At 40.2% G+C, this 18,138-nt stretch overlaps 1 non-coding gene across 1 annotated transcript; it reads right to left on the bottom strand.

Moving 5' to 3' along the window:
* Nucleotides 1-11,590: 11,590 nt before the first annotated feature.
* LOC145049057 (small nucleolar RNA R71) lies at nt 11,591-11,697 on the bottom strand. Its single transcript, XR_013683176.1, has one exon. It is a non-coding gene; the product is annotated as a small nucleolar RNA R71 (small nucleolar RNA).
* Between the last annotated feature and the right edge of the window lie 6,441 nt (nt 11,698-18,138).

Here is an 18,138-nt window from a genome sequence, read left to right as displayed (position 1 = left end):
AAAGGGTATTTGTTCATCGATTCGACCTAAACTGGAGGAGTAATCGGAGTTTTAATGTTCGTCGGCGTTTACGGTTTAGGGAGAGTTTATGGTTTGGGGATATTCAAGAACCGTAAACTCTTTTTGGCCTTTACGACCGTAAACTCGCTTTGGGTTTGCGACCGTAAACTCATCTGTTAGAACAAAGTTGAACACGAGAAAAGAGTTGAATATGTCGAATGATTAATGCTTTAACACCTCAGAAGAGCTTGATAAAGAACTTAGACTGTAGAGGTGTTTTAGGGTTTACAATAATGAACGTCAAAATCAACAGCTTATCATGCATACAAGCATGCATATTTATAGTAAAACCCTATTAGCTAATCTAGAAAATCACTGATGGACAGGCCCAACCCGGATACAAAACTTAAGGCCCTAGACGCAACAAAAACGGACTCAACAATCTCCCCCTTTGCGACTATGGAGCCGAAACTTCAACTTTGTTTAACAACCGAAGACTTCTTCACAGTCTTGAAAATCCTCGGGATGATAGCCAAAAGATGGTACCGAAAAGTAATGTACCAACGCAGCATATCAGTGAAATTTTTCTTGTCAGCTTCTGAGTTCTGCTTGCACCGATGTATCAAGTTGATAATGTGCTCCAAGCAGTCAGTAGAAAACAGATGCTTATCTACCAGAGCAAACAGAAACCTGTGAGCTTCGCCTTTTGTGAACATCACAGTAAGATTCTTTGAATCTATCTGTCCTATTTTCATCAAGTTCACATCCCCTGGTTTCAGTGTAGTCTTCACAATTGGCTTCTTGTTCATCACCTTTGCTATCTCTTGATCCATAGTAGCAACTTCATGGATGTAGGAGGCTAACATTCTCTTTAGATGTTCTAAGATAGGCTCATATTCCATAGGATTAGTGAGCAGAATGTTGTATAGCAGAATCCAATCATGAGGATTGAGATTGGGAAGATCTGCAAGAGAGATAATAGACACCGTGTTTGCTGTACCACGAGTGATCTTGAAATTGACGTTGATAAATCTCCCTGCAGACGAAGGTTTGAGTACCTTAACAGTAATGATCTTTTGTGCGCTCCAAGTCAAGTACTGCGGTTTCCCATACTTTAAGTAAAAGTCTATCAGCTCACGATCAACCTTAGGGTGAGGGAAAGGAACCTCAGCAGTTGAATCAAAACAATAGAAAGTAAAAGCCTTCCTTGTAATTGGCATATCGAACTGCGAGTCTTTAGAGTTATCATAATCAAACGAAGCAACTGGCTCCAACCAATAGACGGAAGGAAACTCAATTGCCTGATTGATAAGTGTTTCTTTCGTCCATAAGGGAAACAAAGCCTTCTTACAGTTCAGGGCATCTTCTTCTTCTTTGTTTCTCCTTTCCCTTTTCTTTGCTTCCTTTGCTATTTTCACACTTTCATCCAGTTCTCTGTTTCTTTTCTTTCGTTTGAGAGCATCAGCAATTGTTTCTTCTTCCTCGCTTTCACTATCATCAATGTTCTCCCTTGGCTTTGCTTGTGAACCAGAACCTGAAGCTACATTATCCTTCAGTTCGGTTGTGACACTTGGTTGAGCATCTTCTGTTTTCACAAATACTCTCGGCTGAACAACACGAGTACTACTTTCTCCCCCTTGTTTTGGAAGTATGAACCCCTCCAAAACACCTTTCATTTCATGCAGCATGGCGAGGGCAGGAAGGAGTTTGGATGTGAGATGATTACGAAATGTAAGAGTTAAAATAGGATCATGAGCACCAAGTAAATTGGTCAACAAGTCCTTCACCTCACCCGCACAACTCTTATAGACAGCTCGTTGGACCTTTAATAAAGAGATTTCTTTCTCTGCTTGGGCTAGCTGCACCTTCTGGACTTCAATAGTAGCTTTATGTTGCCAGATCCTCCTTCAAGGCACTTTCGGTTGCCAGAGTAGCATGAAGAGAGTCACAACAAGAATCCATTGATCTTAAAAAGGAAGTGTTCTCGGTTTGGATCGATGAGCGTACAGCATTGAATTTAGTGCTTTCTTCTTGAAGGGACTTAGAAAAGGAGTCCACAGAGGATTGGACTTTCGCTGAAGTGGTTTCAGCATGAGCTTTCAAAGAGTCAAGGAATATCTGAGTTGTGTGAATAACCTCAGTAACCTTTGTCGTTTCATGTTTACAAGACGAAGTAGACGCATCAACTGCCTGAGTAGAGTTTTCAATAGCCTTTGTGTATTGATCAATGGCAGTTTCGATGAAGGCTTTAAGAACAACACCACTGTAAGCTTTAGTATCATCAAGTAAGCGATCAAGCTTCTCATGAATTTCGTGTAAATGTTGAGTTGTGACAGGTGCATCAATATCATCATCAGTCGGAAGCCGGTATGGACTAAAATAAGTAGAGTCAAATTCATCATTTTCTCCACCAAGGGTAGCACCAGAATCAGTGGAGTGAATAGGGAAGAGAGGTTTAGTGACAACAGGGGGATCTGTTACAGTAGTTGCCCCCGTATCAGATACGTTGACATTCACTGTGGGGTTAGGAATTTGTAAAGATTGGGGATGATAAAGGAGTTGTGGAAATAGGAATAGAAGTGATGGGAGGTGGTGGAGGTAAGGTTGTTTGTTGAGATGTAACTGGTGGAGTAATAATTGGATCAGTGAGAGGTATGGTCTGTTTTGGTGATGGAGGTGGGGAAGGAACTCTGTTGTGATTGGGAGATTCGGTTGGAGTAGGTGATCGGGGAGGAGTGTTACCCCTTGGTGAGTCATGATGACCTTCCTCATCTTCATTGTCATTGGCCTGTTCTGAACATGGATGAGTGGGACTCTTAGACCTTCGTGCCATCTTCTTTAACTTCTTTTTCTTTTGATGAGAAGACTCCCCTTCACCAGTCTTGCATTTTGTGGACTTAGAGGACTTAGAATTGCCTTCCTCAGTAGGTTCTTTCTTCGAGATGCGTTTCCATCGGTTGTTAGGCTTGTCTATGGCATCCAGAGCAGCTTGCTGTGCTGGAGAAAGAACTCTTGGTCCAGTGGGAGGAAGTTTCCAATATTCAGCCATAACATTACTTTGGTCTGAAACACACCTAAACATGGAATCATAAATTGATCCATTGTGAGGAAACTTAAGGGGATCCGAAAGAATAATCTTCTTTGTATGGAAGGTAGAGATAGAGGTAAGCAGAGCATCCTTCATAACCGGATTCTCCAAAGAATTGATCGCTTTCCTCGTAATCAGAGTCCAAAATCTTCCACAAGAGACTTCGGAATGCCTTGTTGATGTGTTGAGGCTCTGCACCACCTGAGACCAGATTATTGACCCATAATCAAGATTGATTTCGTTGTAGAGTCCATAAAGAATGGTAAGGAAACCCTTGTTGGTACCATCGGAACCACCACTTCGTTCTGCCAAACCGTTAATCAGTAGAGTGAGCAGGCCATTCCATTGAGACGGTAGACATGACTTCTTCACTTTGGTAACGGTGGTGAGCACATCAGTATATCCCATCTCGTACATCATTTAGAATAACTGAGTCGTCGTGATAAAGTCCGGCGAGACGACAGAGGAATCGACAGCCATATGCAAAATAAAAAAAACTTCACTTTAGAAATCGATTCCTTCTTATCATGGATGACAAAGTAGATGCGTTCTTTGTTCTTGTCATAAGTTGCCGTCGAATAAACTTAGGATAATAGCGACATTGGAACAGGTTTAACCTGAGTTAGGGCTAAAACCAAGGGGGAATATTTCAAACATTCCACAACATGCAGCATATAAGAATCATACAATAACGGGTTAAGTTCGATGATCATATTTTGGTTTGGCTTAATAGTGAGCAAAGATGATGATGCCATCTGATCATGAACTGATGATGAAGTCGCCATTGTTGATCGAAGAAAGAAGATGAACGGAGTATACTTGTGTTGTAGGTTTGAGAGAATTTGTTGTTAATAAAAGACAAATAAAACAAGAAACCCTTAATATACCATTGCCAGGAGAGAGAAAAATCATGATGATAATGACGTGATCTCTGAAACATCGCCTGGAAAAGCGCGATGTGATAGTGTGGTTACTCCCAGGTATATGTCATCACGCACGGGTATAAAGACCGTTCAAATTCATGCGCCTAAAGCTTATCTTAATTGTCGTTTGAAATTCCATAGTAATCCCTTGTTTGGCTCCAACAGATAGAAAAAAATTCAAATCACTCAGCAACCAGAATGTGGGAAAATTGAAATTTTCGTGCATTAGTGTGACAAAGATAAGGAAATAAAGCAAATGTGTATGGGATGTGAGTGATGTCTTATGATGAGACAGAAAGCTGAGGATTTCGGGCAAGAATCACTTCCTTCAAAGTCAAGAGAGACTTGAAGTGCTTGTGTGGTTTCCCTAAAAATGCGATCAACTGTTTGTTAATAAACATTGAAAGGCTTCTTTTAATTATAAGGCTTAGGGCATCTTATCTTCAACTGAACTTCGAGTCTTAACATAAAACTGAACGTTGGAAGAAGTACATGTGAGACCGATGTGGTCTGTTGAACAGGTAGGTTGGATATATTATATAGTGACGAAAGAGGAAGCAGAAATCTAAAAAAAACTGGATCTCTTTGGGAAGACATGCCTTGGTAGTAGACAATTTCATAAAAGACCACGCAAAAATAAAAGGAGATTTCATTAAGTAACCAGTAAGTTCTTGAATAATTAATTCACCGTCAATTCATTATTGGTGTTGGATATTGGGTTTCACTCAGCACATGGTATATGTATCTAAGATCATAAACACAGATGTTGTGTAACCATAAACCTCAGTGGTAAGGACCGAGAGTCTTAAGGGTTACATTTGTGAACCGAAAGTAGATGGAGAATATAAGGAGGGTGGCTTTAGAACCTAAAGTACCTTCTGCTAGATAGACATGACAAAGAAGAAAAACTCTTAACTCATATGAGAAGAGTAAGGTAGCTCTAGACCGAGTAGATGTGATTAGCCTGATTGGGAAGAAACGATAGGTATAGATCGAATCATTAAGGCCTGCTCAAAGTCGTAGAGGCTTAGGTCAACATACAGCAGCATGCTTCTAAGGACCCTTATCTAGTTCGAATTTAAAGTAAAGATACCTGCCTTAGATCCACATTCTGTTGTACTGGTACTCTTGTCACCTATGAAGAACAAAGAAACACACCACACAAACCAAGCCTATAAGACATGGATGTCTCTTCGGAGGACACTTCTGATTCACATTCTGCTATGACCTCATCTTCCTTAAATTCAAGAAAGGGTAATATCATTTTATGAATTTTCTTACCAATTTCATAGCTTAAATGTAATTGAGCAATATTAGTATAAAGACGCTTAGCAATTAAACAGAAAACATTTCTTTGTTTCAAAAACTTTAAATTGTCTCTTTGCAAATAAATACTTTCTTCCGTAGCTCTAACTAACTCTGTTTCCTTCAGCTTAATCCACATTCTTCTCTCCTCACTCTTTGAAGACACCCTGCTGAGTTGGTCAGTTAGGTTAGAATTCGCTAAGCGAGTTTGCATGAGGCTACTACTTAGGTTAGAGAACTTAAAGTTTAATTCAGTTAATTCTTCTTCATAATCTGTTTTTGGAATTTTAAGAGATTCAAGAATAGATTGTACCTATTTGATCAGTCGATCGCAGTCGTTGATCTTCTCACTCACTGGCTTGGCTGCAAAGCATTTGTTCTCGGTCAGGTTCGGTTCCTTGTCTGCACTTTCGGTTGATGGGCCAGCAGTGACAATTAAACACTTTCCAGACGAACCTCTTTCCTTTGTCACACAAGCCTTTCCATGAGTGGGCTTTCTAACCTCTTCATCTTCAGAGTCGGTTGACCACACAACCACGCCACCGAATTCATCTTCCCCAACATTTTCCTGAACAATCAAGGCATTCATTGAGCTGTTATTCGCCTTCTTCTTCTTGATTTCTTCTAACTTGCGCATATAGTACGCTTCATCATCTTCACCCTCTCTCTTCTTATCCATTTTCCTTAACATGCAATCTTTGGCAAAATGATTCTTTCCGTGACAGTAGTTGTAGTCATATCCAGAATCTCTTGCAAGCTTGCTCTCCTTTTTCTCTTCATCCTTTTGAGAGGAAACTTTCGGTTCATCCTTCATCTTCTCAGAACTATAACTTCCCTGCTAGTTTCGGTTCTTGCTGACAAGAAATTTTCTCCTTGCAAACTTCTTTGGATTAGTGACCATCATTGCATATTCCTCACTTGTAAAGTCACATTCAGACATATTTGACTCTTCTTCTTCTTCTACAATACTTTTTCCTTTAGAGACAAGAGCCAACGATCCCACACCAGAAACCACTTTCACTTCCTTGGTTACTACACTTTCATGGGACTTAAGTATCCCCACAAGTTTCGCCACAGAGTAAGACTTAAACTGTTCATGTGCCTTCACAGTGGAAACTACAGCCATCCATTCCAGTCTTAGCCCATTCATAAACGTCACTTTCTGCTCGATCAACTTCCTTTCTATTCCATGCTTGATCATCTTACTTAGGAGATGATTGAACCGATCAAAAGTCTGTATGAGCTTCTCTTTGGGTTTCTGTTCGAAAACTCCAAATTCTGACAGGAGCAGGGTTTCAATGGAGTGTTCCAGATCTTCATCAGTTGAGTAAAGTTCCTTCAACCTATCCCAGATTTCTTTAGTCGTTGTGCATGAACCTACTAACCGAAAAGTGTCAGATTGCATGGCGAATCTTATCATCCGCATGGCCTTCACGTTACACAGTAGCTTATCTTTCTCATCCTGTGGCATCTTTTCTACATCCGTCACCAGCTTGTTGTAATCCTTTTAAGACTTAACAGTCGTGTTCATTCCCGAATGTACAAACGGTCCAAGAGTGATAGCTTCCCAGATGAGATAGCCATTATCTTCAGATCCAACCATGTAGTCTTCAAAGTGATGAGCCCATACTTCGTAGTCTTGAGTATAGAGTATGGGTACCCTGGTTGTAGATCCAATGCTATTTGAGATGTTGATGGGTTTTGTTTGCGAATCATCGTGAGACATGGTGAGCTATTAGAATCAGACCTGTAATCTTGAGATTAGGGTTTTATCAAAGTTCTTTCATGATCGAATGATTATATGCAAGCAGAAACCCTAAAGTTTTCTGAATACAGAAGGAATGTGTATTGATCACACAATATCCGGGTCTAATACCAATTGTTAGAACAAAGTTCTTTCATGATCGAATGATTATATGCAAGTTAACGAATAAAGACACAATAAAGAACACGAGAAAAGAGCTGAATATGTCAAATGATTAATACTTTAACACCTCAGAAGAGCTCGATAAAGAACTTCGACTGTAGAGGTGTTTTAGGGTTTACAATGATGAACGTCAAAATCAACAGCTTATCATGCATACATGCATGCATATTTATAGTAAAACCCTATTAGCTAATCTAGAAAATCACGGATGGACAGGCCCAACTCGGATACAAAACTTAAGGCCCTAGACGCAACACAAACGGACTCAACATCATCTGAGTTTACGGCCGTAAACTCAGCTTGCAGTCAGATGACCAGTTTGGACCGTAAACCCTGTTTGACCAATATTGACAGTAAACTCCAATTTTTGATCAAGATATTATTTTTTAAGGCCAAAATAAAATTTTTTAATTAAGAAAACTTAAATCTTTAAATTGTTTAAATACTTTGTTTTCTTACTTGGCCTGTTTAGTGCAGATCAATGGCGAATCTTAAGTTTGCTGACATGCACAAATTGGCGATTGTGTTGGATGAACCCCCGGCTGCTCATGGAGACTTCAAATCAATGATCTACAGACTAAGAGAATGTTGCTTTGTGTGTGCCATTACTGTGAATCCTGTCATTTATCAGAATATTATCCGGGAGTTCTGGCAGACGGCTAAGATGTCAAAAGTCAATGGAGAGATGTCGATTGAAGCTGTGGTTAAAGGTTGCAAGATCAAAATCACGGAGCAGTACATCAGAGATACTCTTCTGGTCAATGATGAATCCAATTTTCCTACTGAAATTGGGATTGATGATGTACAATGGATTCTTGAGAAGATGGGATACGAGGGTACCTACCCTCCCACAGTGAAAAAGCTCTTGCCTCCTTACTGGTGATTCCTGGCACACATGTTCGTGAGCTGCATCTCAAGCAGGAGATCAGGAGCTGATGAAATCTCTCTCAGGAACACAGGGGCGATTGTCTCTTTGGCTGCTGGCATAAATTTCAACTTCTCAAAGTTTATTCTTGATGAGTTCTTCGTGAACATAAATGCCATGACCCGGGGAACCATAGATGTATTTTTGCTATATCCGAGGTTTATTCAAGTGTTCATCGGCGATCAATTTCCAAAGATGGTCAAGGATGGTGACAAGCTGGACATAAAATCCTTGGGTCCTCACATTGTTGGTCTTATCAAACAAAATCAGAAGGGCAAGGTCATTTTCCAATGATTACATCCTTTAGTGAAGTTCGGGAAATTTGTTGAGCTTGATGAATCCTCCGAGTCTCATGGAACATCTGATAAAGCATCATCTGAGCCCACTTCCTCTGAAAGAGTTGTTTCTGATGATGTCATCACCATTTCAGATCACGATGCCGATGAAACTCCAGCTGCAAATGCCCAAGTCTCTGAGGAACACGAATTACATTCGGTACAGGTTCAAGGGGATTACAATGAGGGGTCGGGGGCTGAGACTGAATTGTATGAAGATCTCGACCTTACAGGATTCGATAATGATGAAACTCCCTTAAACTTCGGTAGCAATGAAGATTTCATGACCGGAGAAAGCCTCGACAAGTTGCTTGATAATGTCGATGAAGTTGCTCATCCGACAACAGAGACAAGGGAAGAAGAAGATGTTCTTGAAGCCACGCCTACTCCTACCAATCCATCGGCAGAAATAGCAACTCTTATGGTGACAGTATCAGGGATTCCTCCCCTTGATGTTGTCTTACCTACATCTGAGCCAGTGGAAAGTGATCACACCAATGCACAAGCCTCTCCTCCTCCAAGTAAAAGATGTAGACTCGTCCTTAGACTAGCAACTCAAAGTGTTACAGCTCCACCAACAACCACACCTGTCATAGTCGTTGCTGAACCCGTCAGTGAAGGTCCTAGTACTTTTTATGAAGCTGGTGGCTCTTCATTCCCAACAGGTTTCTCTCCTCCCATGACAGAGGATAATGCTGCCTCGGTCAGGCTAGCTAGGCTCCTGGCAGAAGAACAATTTTCTACACCACCCCCACGCGGCAAAGGAATTTTTATTAGGGGTGACAGCTCAGGAGAAGAGATTCCCTCACTTCTTGGACTCCAGAAACAGATCGACGTACTGAATCAGAAGAATATTGATCTTAATCAGAGAAATATTGAGTTGGTTATCAAGGTCGCAGACCTTCAAACTGAAAACACGAAGCTCAATATTCAAGTGGTCGAACTTATTGAAGATAAAGTTCTAAAGACAAAGCAGATTACAGATCTTCAGACACATTTTGGCCTATTGACTGCCAGCTACTACGATTTGAAGAAAAAGCTAGAAGATAAACTTGGCGATGAATTCAAGTCATCCGTTGACGAGCCACATATTTATCTTCCCAACCAAGATGTTCCCATTGTTCCCCAACCTACCAGAACCACCATCATCGAGGACCGTTTTGAAAAGGAATCGGCTCAAGCTCCAAGTGCAGTAGCATTAAAACGCGCCAAATTGGACAAGTCTACTGACAAGTCTTCTGACGAAGGTCAACTGCTATTCAAAAGGAGCGTAGATCATAAGGCACCCTGAGATAAACCACAGATCACCATTACGGATCTGGGCGTGCATTGTTTCAGAGATATGTATGGTGATAGGTCAGGAATCATCTCGTGGGGATTCCATGACACCATGAATATGTTTATGGTGAGGAGAAAGAGTGGCAATAAAGAACTGTACAAAGATTCTCACGACTTTCATTGTTTTACTAAGATTGATCTTATTGAGCTGTCCAAGGCTCCTTTCTCAAATCCATCAAGCAATCCTAGGGCGAGTTAGTTCAAATCCTTCTTGGAAGATCAAGTGGCCAAGGGCTTCCCCTCCATGTGCAAGCTTGTAAGATGACCATCAAACAAGAAGTTAATTAAAAGAATAAATTAGTTAACTATTGCAAGTCTAACTTAACCCGAATAATTAATCTAGTGAATTTAATTAAATTAGACAATTGGCCACTGTTTAAGTTAGTTTATTTGCTAAGGATTAGGGTAGTGAATACGAATCTAATCACTTGAATCGGTAACCAACGAAAGAATTAATCCATTGCACAATTACCTTGAAATCAACCATAGAGTCAACCAAGTTGAACTAAACAGAAGTTCCTTTCCAATTATTGAATCTAGTTAAGTCTTTATTTTCTAGTTCTTAAATTAGGAATAGTTAGTAAGTTTCTAGTCTTGTAAAACTAGAGAAAACCCCTACTTATTAATTAACTTAGATAAAATTAGTTTTTAATTTTAATTTGTCGTTCCCTGTGATCGATACCCTGCTTATTTAGCTATACCACAATTGATAGGTTCACTGCCTTTTGTGTGTTATTTGATAATTAAAAGTAGGTTTAAAACTAAATGAGTTTGCACACATCAAGTTTTTCGCGCCGTTGCCGGGGAACGGTTCTAAAATTAATATTAAATTCTAGTTTAATCGATCCTTTGTGTGGGATTTATCTTACACAAAGTTATTTACAAAGTAATTCAGTAAGTAGAATTAGTTTCAATAAAATTCTGTTTTTAGCATAACTAGAAAATTTTTCAGTTTTTGCCTTGAACTCACCGAGTGCATTCGAGCAGACTCGGCGAGTCCGACGCTTTTTCAGCTTTATTTTATTATTTCGTTTTTGTTCTTTTTACGCGTTTTGTTTCTTTTGTTTTGTTTGTTTCATGACCCGAGGATCTGATACACCTCTGGTCCCTCCTTTGGAAGACCCGGAATCCGCACTAAGAAGGAGCAAAGGAAAAGTCGTTGGAGAAACCACATCTTCAAAGAACTCACCACTCAAAAACTTAAAGTCCGTTTTCAGCAAGAAGAAGAGCAGCAAATCAGGAGCATCCAGTGCCTCGTTGACAGTTGAAGAACCAATTCAAGAAGATATCGAGTACGGGACCGAGGAAGAAGAAGAGCATACTTACAAGCACGAAACCGATTCCGAAGAAGAGTTAGCTATCACAATGGCTAACATTGATGAAGTCCCCATGGGGGAATGGAAGAAAAGGATGCGTCATGACACCGGGCCGGGACTTGTGCAACCCGTAATTCCCGCAACCGCTACTTTCGAACTAAAAGGCCATATTCTCGCCCAACTCAAGGAGATTCGTTTTTACGGGAAGGATCACGAAGACGCTTACAAGCACTTGGACGAAGTGAATGATGTGGCCGATTACTTCAACGTACCGAATGTTCCACGCGAGACCCAGCTTCTTCGCATACTTCCTGTCACATTTAAAGGAGCTGCAAAAGATTGGTTAAAGTCACTTCCTCCCGGATCGGTCACCACATGGGCCAAGATGAAAGAAAAGTTCATAGACCATTTCTGCCAGCCCTCCAAGATAGCCAAGCTAAAGAAAGCCATTTCCAACTTCGAGCAACAACCCGTAGAATCTCTTTATGAAGCTTGGGAAAGGTACAAGAGCCTACTTAGAAATTGCCCACACCATGACCTTAATAGCCAACAAGAGGTCTCCATCTTCTATGATGGAGTCAATGTCACCACAAGGCAATTGCTTGATTCTCAAGGCCCGCTCACAAAGAAGGCACCCCCGGTAATTAAAGAATTAATTGAAGAATTCTCTAAGCACTCTAGAGAATACCACAATCCGAGAAACGAAGTAAGTCAGGGGGTAGTAAACGCGGCAAATGATAGCATGGCGGCGGTGATAGCTAAGCTTGATAGTCTAGATCGAAGAATGACAAAAATGGATCAAACAATCCATGCTATTAGGGTAGTGAATATGAATCTAATCACTTGAATCGGTAACCAATGAAAGAATTAATCCATTGCACCATTACCTTGAAATCAACCATAGAGTCAACCAAGTTGAACTAAACAGAAGTTCCTTTCCAATTATTGAATCTAGTTAAGTCTTTATTTTCTAGTTCTTAAATTAGGAATAGTTAGTAAGTTTCTAGTCTTGTAAAACTAGAGAAAACCCCTACTTATTAATTAACTTAGATAAAATTAGTTTTTAATTTTAATTTGCCGTTCCCTGTGATCGATACCCTGCTTATTTAGCTATACCACAATTGATAGGTTCACTGCCTTTTGTGTGTTATTTGATAATTAAAAGTAGGTTTAAAACTAAGTGAGTTTGCACACATCAAGATTCCCTCTTTATTTTATTGTTCTTTATCATGCATTATATGCAATGGGGACATTGCATAAATTAAGTGTAGGGTAGGATGTGAAAATTGTAGAGGGCCCCATCTCATAAAGGATTGTGATTTGGATGAGAATGGAAATAAGAAAGCTCAAGTCTTCTATTCAAGTGGCGATCGATATGATAAAAATTGGCCAAAACCAAAGAAGGAATGGCTACCATACGAAGAGTATAAGAAGGCAAAGGAGGAGAAATACAAGCAGAAGGAGAGGGGACTATACCAAAAGGAAGAACCGGTAGAAAAGAAAATCGGTTTAGAAGATTTATTCACTAGATTCATAGCCGCGTCCGAAAAAAGACACAATGATCACGATGCTGCCATACACGAGACCAGAAACATGCTAAGGAATCAGCAAGCATCAATTCTCAACATTGAGAAACAGCTGGGGCAGCTTGCGCATCAAGTGAATGATAGAAGACCGGGTCAACTTCCTAGTAACACCGAACCCAATCCAAGAATGGAGAATGTAAGTGTAATAACCTCCAGCAGTGAAGAAACATTTACAGAAGCACTGAGAATCTCCAAGAAGAAGGCAGAAAAGGTAGAAGAATCGGACCCAGCAAAACCCGATCTGACTCGCCGAGTCACTCCATTGGACTCGACGAGTCCATGCGTAAATGATAAAACTGTCAGTTCTTTGAAGCCTTATAATCCTCCTCTGCCATACCCAATAAAAGCCATGCCTGCAGAAAAAGTATAAGCATACAGAACCTTCATGAAGCATGTTAATGCTTTACAAGTTAATGTGCCATTTGTGGAAACAATGCTCCAAACACCTAAGTACTTCAACTTGCTTAAGGGCCTTTTTGCTGCTAGGAAAGATTTGGCTGAAGTCGTGGAAATATTGATGAGTGAGCTACCTGAAAAGAAGGGTGATCCGGGAAATATTATGATTCCGTGCCAATTTGGTAATGAAGTTTTCACCCGAGCATTAGCTGATTCGGGGGCAAGCATCAATCTGATGCCTTTTTCATTCTTTAAGAAGTTGAATTTACCAGAACCAAGGCCGGTGAATATGAAGATCCATTTGGCGAACAAGATGATAATTCATCCACAAGGCGTTTGTGAGGATCTCCTTATAAAAGTTGACGAATTTATTTTTCCAGTAGACTTCGTGGTAGTTGATATGGAAGAAGACCCCGAAATTCCAATTATTTTGGGGAGATCATTCTTGAACACCGCGTGTGCTTTAATTGATATATGTGAGTCTAGATTGACATTAAGGGTGGGTGATGAGTCTGCAATGTTTAAAGCTATTACAGAAGCCAAGCAAGAAGAGGAAAAGAATGAAGAAATCTCATTTATCTAATTGGATGATGAGATATTACAAAAAGAGCTTGAACTTTTGCTAAAAGAAGATCCAAGCAAGTTTTTGATACACTCCGAAGAAGATGGAGATGTTAACAAGGACTTGGAGGAGTTAGAAAAGCTACTGGAAGGAGCCAACTCAGAAAACACCCAAGAATTGATGGAACCCGATCAGACTCGCCGAGTCACTTTAATGGACTCGACGAGTCTAGTCGAATTTGAAAAATACTTGGCCGACTTAGATCTGTTTGTTACTAGTTCTTCACATACCTTGGATTTAGATATTATTCATGATTCTTTAGAAGAACAAACAGCAGAAGGAGGAATGGGAATGAAAGTTCAAAACGCCGATGTAGCATGTCTTGATACGATTTCGTTTGAAGATGGTTTGAGCACAGGAAAGGATGAAGAGACAAAGGAAAGGAGGGTGGAAGCTGATCAACCATTCACTACTAAACCTAAAGCACGAACCATCACGAAATATGAAGTAATTAAATTTAAAGAGAAGGAGGTGCAAGAGAAGGTGAAAAAGAATGGGGTAAAGAAGAAAATGAGGAAAAGGGAAGCCCAAGCAGCTGAGGATGATGTTGTGAGAAAGAAAAGAGATGCATTGAAAAGGGCTTACAAGAAGAAGATTCACGCTTACAAAACAAAGTACAAACCACAAAAGACTAGGCGTGCATTCCTGATGCTGGAAGATAACGAGACGTAGACGGGAAGGAGTCCAGCTAACGACTCCTTAAAAAGAAGCGCTTGGCGGGAGGCAACCCGTTATTTAGAGTTTGCTTTCTTTTACTTTTTAGTTTTGTTTGAAAATTTTCCTTCGTTTTTAGATTGTTAATTCTCCAATTCGTCGGACATGTCTGCTTGAGAGTGTGCATGGGCTAAGTGTGGGGTGAAATGATTTTTTAGATAAATGAAAAAAATTTTGCAAAAGACTCGACGAGTCTATATGGATTTCAGAAAAAAAAAATTGACATCGCGACGAGTCGCTATTATTTACAGAAAAAAATAATTTTAAAATTACTTTTACAACCGGTAACTAGGGTTTTAACCCTAATGAATCAGTTTCTTTTCACACACACACACACTCGACGTGCGCCTCTCTCTCAACTCTCTCTCAAGCATTCAAATGTTCTTCCATTTTTCTTCAAAATTTTCAAGTATCATCTCAAAAGGTAATGAATTTCTTCTTGTTTTCTGTTAAGAACATGATTATAAGGCTATCTATGATAGAAATTGCATGAAAAAACCCGTTTTTGAAAAGTAATAAATTTCTAGGGTTTTGATTTTTCATGAATTATGTTGTTTTGAATGCTTATTCTGGCCTTAATACCTTAATAATATGTGCCTAGACAAAACCCTTGACGTAATTTCCAGGTTCCATGGTCCAATTTCCATCGACCCGCCGACTGACTCGTGCAGTTTGTGCGACTCGCCGAGTCGTACATGGACTCGACGAGTCGAGTCGAGAAACATATGCGAGACTTTTTTTTAATTATATTCTGTGTTTCTGGGTTTTGTGTCTTTGTTTTGCAGAAATCATGTTCAGAAGGGGGCAAAGTTCCAGTGGCCACCAAGGGGACTTTCCTTGGTTGAATTTCCCACAAATCGAGTCCGCTTCAACATTGCGGAAGTGGAAGAAGAAGTTGGTTGACATAAAGAAGAAAGAGATCTACGTGCCCAACCGGATAGATTGGGATTGGTTGCAGAGTGCACGCTATGAGGAGGAGTTAGCTCCTTATCTTTTAAAGGAGTTTCACCATGAAAGCGAAACAATGATTTGCGACGGGTGAGGCCGGGTCTTCCGTATTCAAGAGTCGGTTTATTTGGAGTTGTGTTTGGAGTTCTTCTCCACGGTATCTTTCACCGGGGGAGTGGATGCTTATCACCCGTCAAGCTTTAGTTTCTGCCTTGGGGGAGAATTTCATCAATGCTCTGTGGTGGATCTTGCCTGTCGATTAGGGGTTTATGATCAGCCCTTGGTCTCAACACCCATCTTTCGGGCCTTTTTGGCACAAACTCATATGGTGTTTCCCGAAGGAGTTACGAGCGCGGGCTGGTGGAATACAATTGGTAACAAGGTCTATATTCTGAAGTCGGCACAAGAAGGGAGCGTTCGATCCCCAACACACCGCCTCATTCATCGTCTCATTTCATCCACCATCAACCAAAGGAAAGATGATGACAAGGTTTCTAACCTTGATGTCTTCTATTTATGGAGCATTATTACACCCGGCGTTTTTTGCAATATTCCTTGGTGTCTAGCTTCATATCTCTCGGAGGGTGCGGTCAAGGATCGCAAAACTTCTCGAATCAATGGTGGGATGTTTGTCACCCGGTTAGCCAACTCATTCGGGTTGATGAACCGCGGTGCATGGAACTTCATGACGATGATCCCTACACCTCCATTCAATCCAATTCTTTTCCGGAGAGCGAGGATTATTGAAGACTATGGTGGTGGCCATTATGCCATTCCGAATGATGATCCGGTTGTTGGTCCCGAAGCACCGGGGAGGAGGGTTCGTTCGAGGAGAGAGCGGGATGTGGAGGAAGAGTCGCCGGTGATTCCGGTTGACAATGACGAAGCAACAATGGATTGGTACAATGTGGAGATGAGGTGGCTACAAGACCAAATGGCGCGGAGCTTGAATTTTAGTAACCAATCACATATCCGACTTTTCGACCACTTTAACATTCCGCACATCGATGGTGGTAACTTTCCATATATTCCATCATGGGAAGAGGTGATAACTGCAAGAAGAAGTGGTGTGGGAGGAAGTGGAGCAGGGCTAGATGATCATGATGATGAGGAGGATTGAGTTCTTTGCATTTTTATTGAACAATTTTCAATTTTCAATCTTTTTATTTTTGTGTTTGTTTTTATTTGGTTTGTTTAATGTTTTTAAAACTTGCTTTTGATGTTTATTTGATGTTTGATGCTTTGACAATTTTTCAGAATTGAATTAGGAGTGCTAGCTTCAAAGGGTTTAAAATCATAGAATCAAAGTGAGAAAGAGAGTCAAGAAAGAGGAGCGTTAGAGTTAAAGTATTGAGTCCGGTCCTTAGAGATGTTGGCAAGGGAGTCTAGAAATGAATAGAAAGTATAGAGAGTTTATTGGAAGCTGGATCAGATACAGAATGCTATTATGTTCATTCAGTGACCAACTCGTCGAGTGCATTAAGCTGACTCGACGAGTCGCCCTTAATTCTCAAAAATCCGAAGATTTCCCGAAGTAACTCGACGAGTCTGTTATATACTCGACGAGTCGTTTGGTTTCATGTCGAAGGGGCTGCGAATTTGATGCTGATTAGAGTACCACTTTGTTGGGTTTTGAGCAATCTAACACTTCCTAAGTGTGCATGCAACCCTAATAAACCTTGGATCTATGTTTGTCTAAATACATGCAAAATAATAATTTTCCAAGGTTCATAACCTATCTAACATGGCATGGGATACTTTTAAACATAAAAGAATTAGATGAGATTACATACCTTTTGATGATGAGTTCAATTCCTAAGGAGTTTGAGGGCCAAGCACCAATAGTGTGAATGCCTCAAATGGAATCACAAATCACCACAAACTCTTGGAAAACTTTGAGAGAGTGTATACACACTATAATTTCGGCCACACACAAGCACACACACACTAGTTCACTAGTTCCCTTAGGGGTCATTTCATGCAACATAAGCATGCTTATATAGTGTACATGATTAGGGGGAAACCCTAATAACCCATGTCTTTTCCTTTCCAAGGATCCATGGGTTAAAAGCTCCATGGATCATCCATGGACTTCCATATAAGCCTAGCCCATTAACAAATGAGTGTTAGCCCACACTATATAAAACCAATAGCCCATAATCTAATTAGTCTTCCTTTTAATCTCTAAATTAATTCATAATTAATTTAAGACTAAGACTAATTAAATAACATGACTTCATATTAATATATTATAACTTATAATATATTAATAAACATATGTGTATAACTCTCATAAAATTATCCATAAATAGTTCGGGTGAGATGCAACCCAAATGGACCATGTCGGGTCGGGTCAAGTATATACCAAATAAGTTATGGACTTAGACACCTTATCCAACAGACTCCCACTTGGATAAGTCTAATAACTATATTTGCGTATGTTACTTCAGGAACCACCCAGCAATCGTAGCTCTCGAAAACTCCGTTGAACTATGAAGAAACCTCTGTTGAACTATGAAGCGCCATTTTAGATAAGTGATCAAATAATCCTCTGTTCTCATGATATCAGCCGGAAAAATACATGGAACAATGTCGTACTTATTGTCCAGCAGTTTGTTTCCCGATTTCCGATTTGTTTGACAAAGAACTTAATCGAACACATCAATTTTAGTTCTGACCGGTCGGTACATAGGTCACAACAAAATCATCGAGGGC

This window comes from Lactuca serriola, chromosome 4, assembly GCF_051521515.1.
Source record: "Lactuca serriola cultivar US96UC23 chromosome 4, Lser_US96UC23_V15, whole genome shotgun sequence".
Taxonomy (NCBI): domain Eukaryota; kingdom Viridiplantae; phylum Streptophyta; class Magnoliopsida; order Asterales; family Asteraceae; genus Lactuca; species Lactuca serriola.
This window is presented reverse-complemented; position numbering and strand designations above follow the sequence as displayed.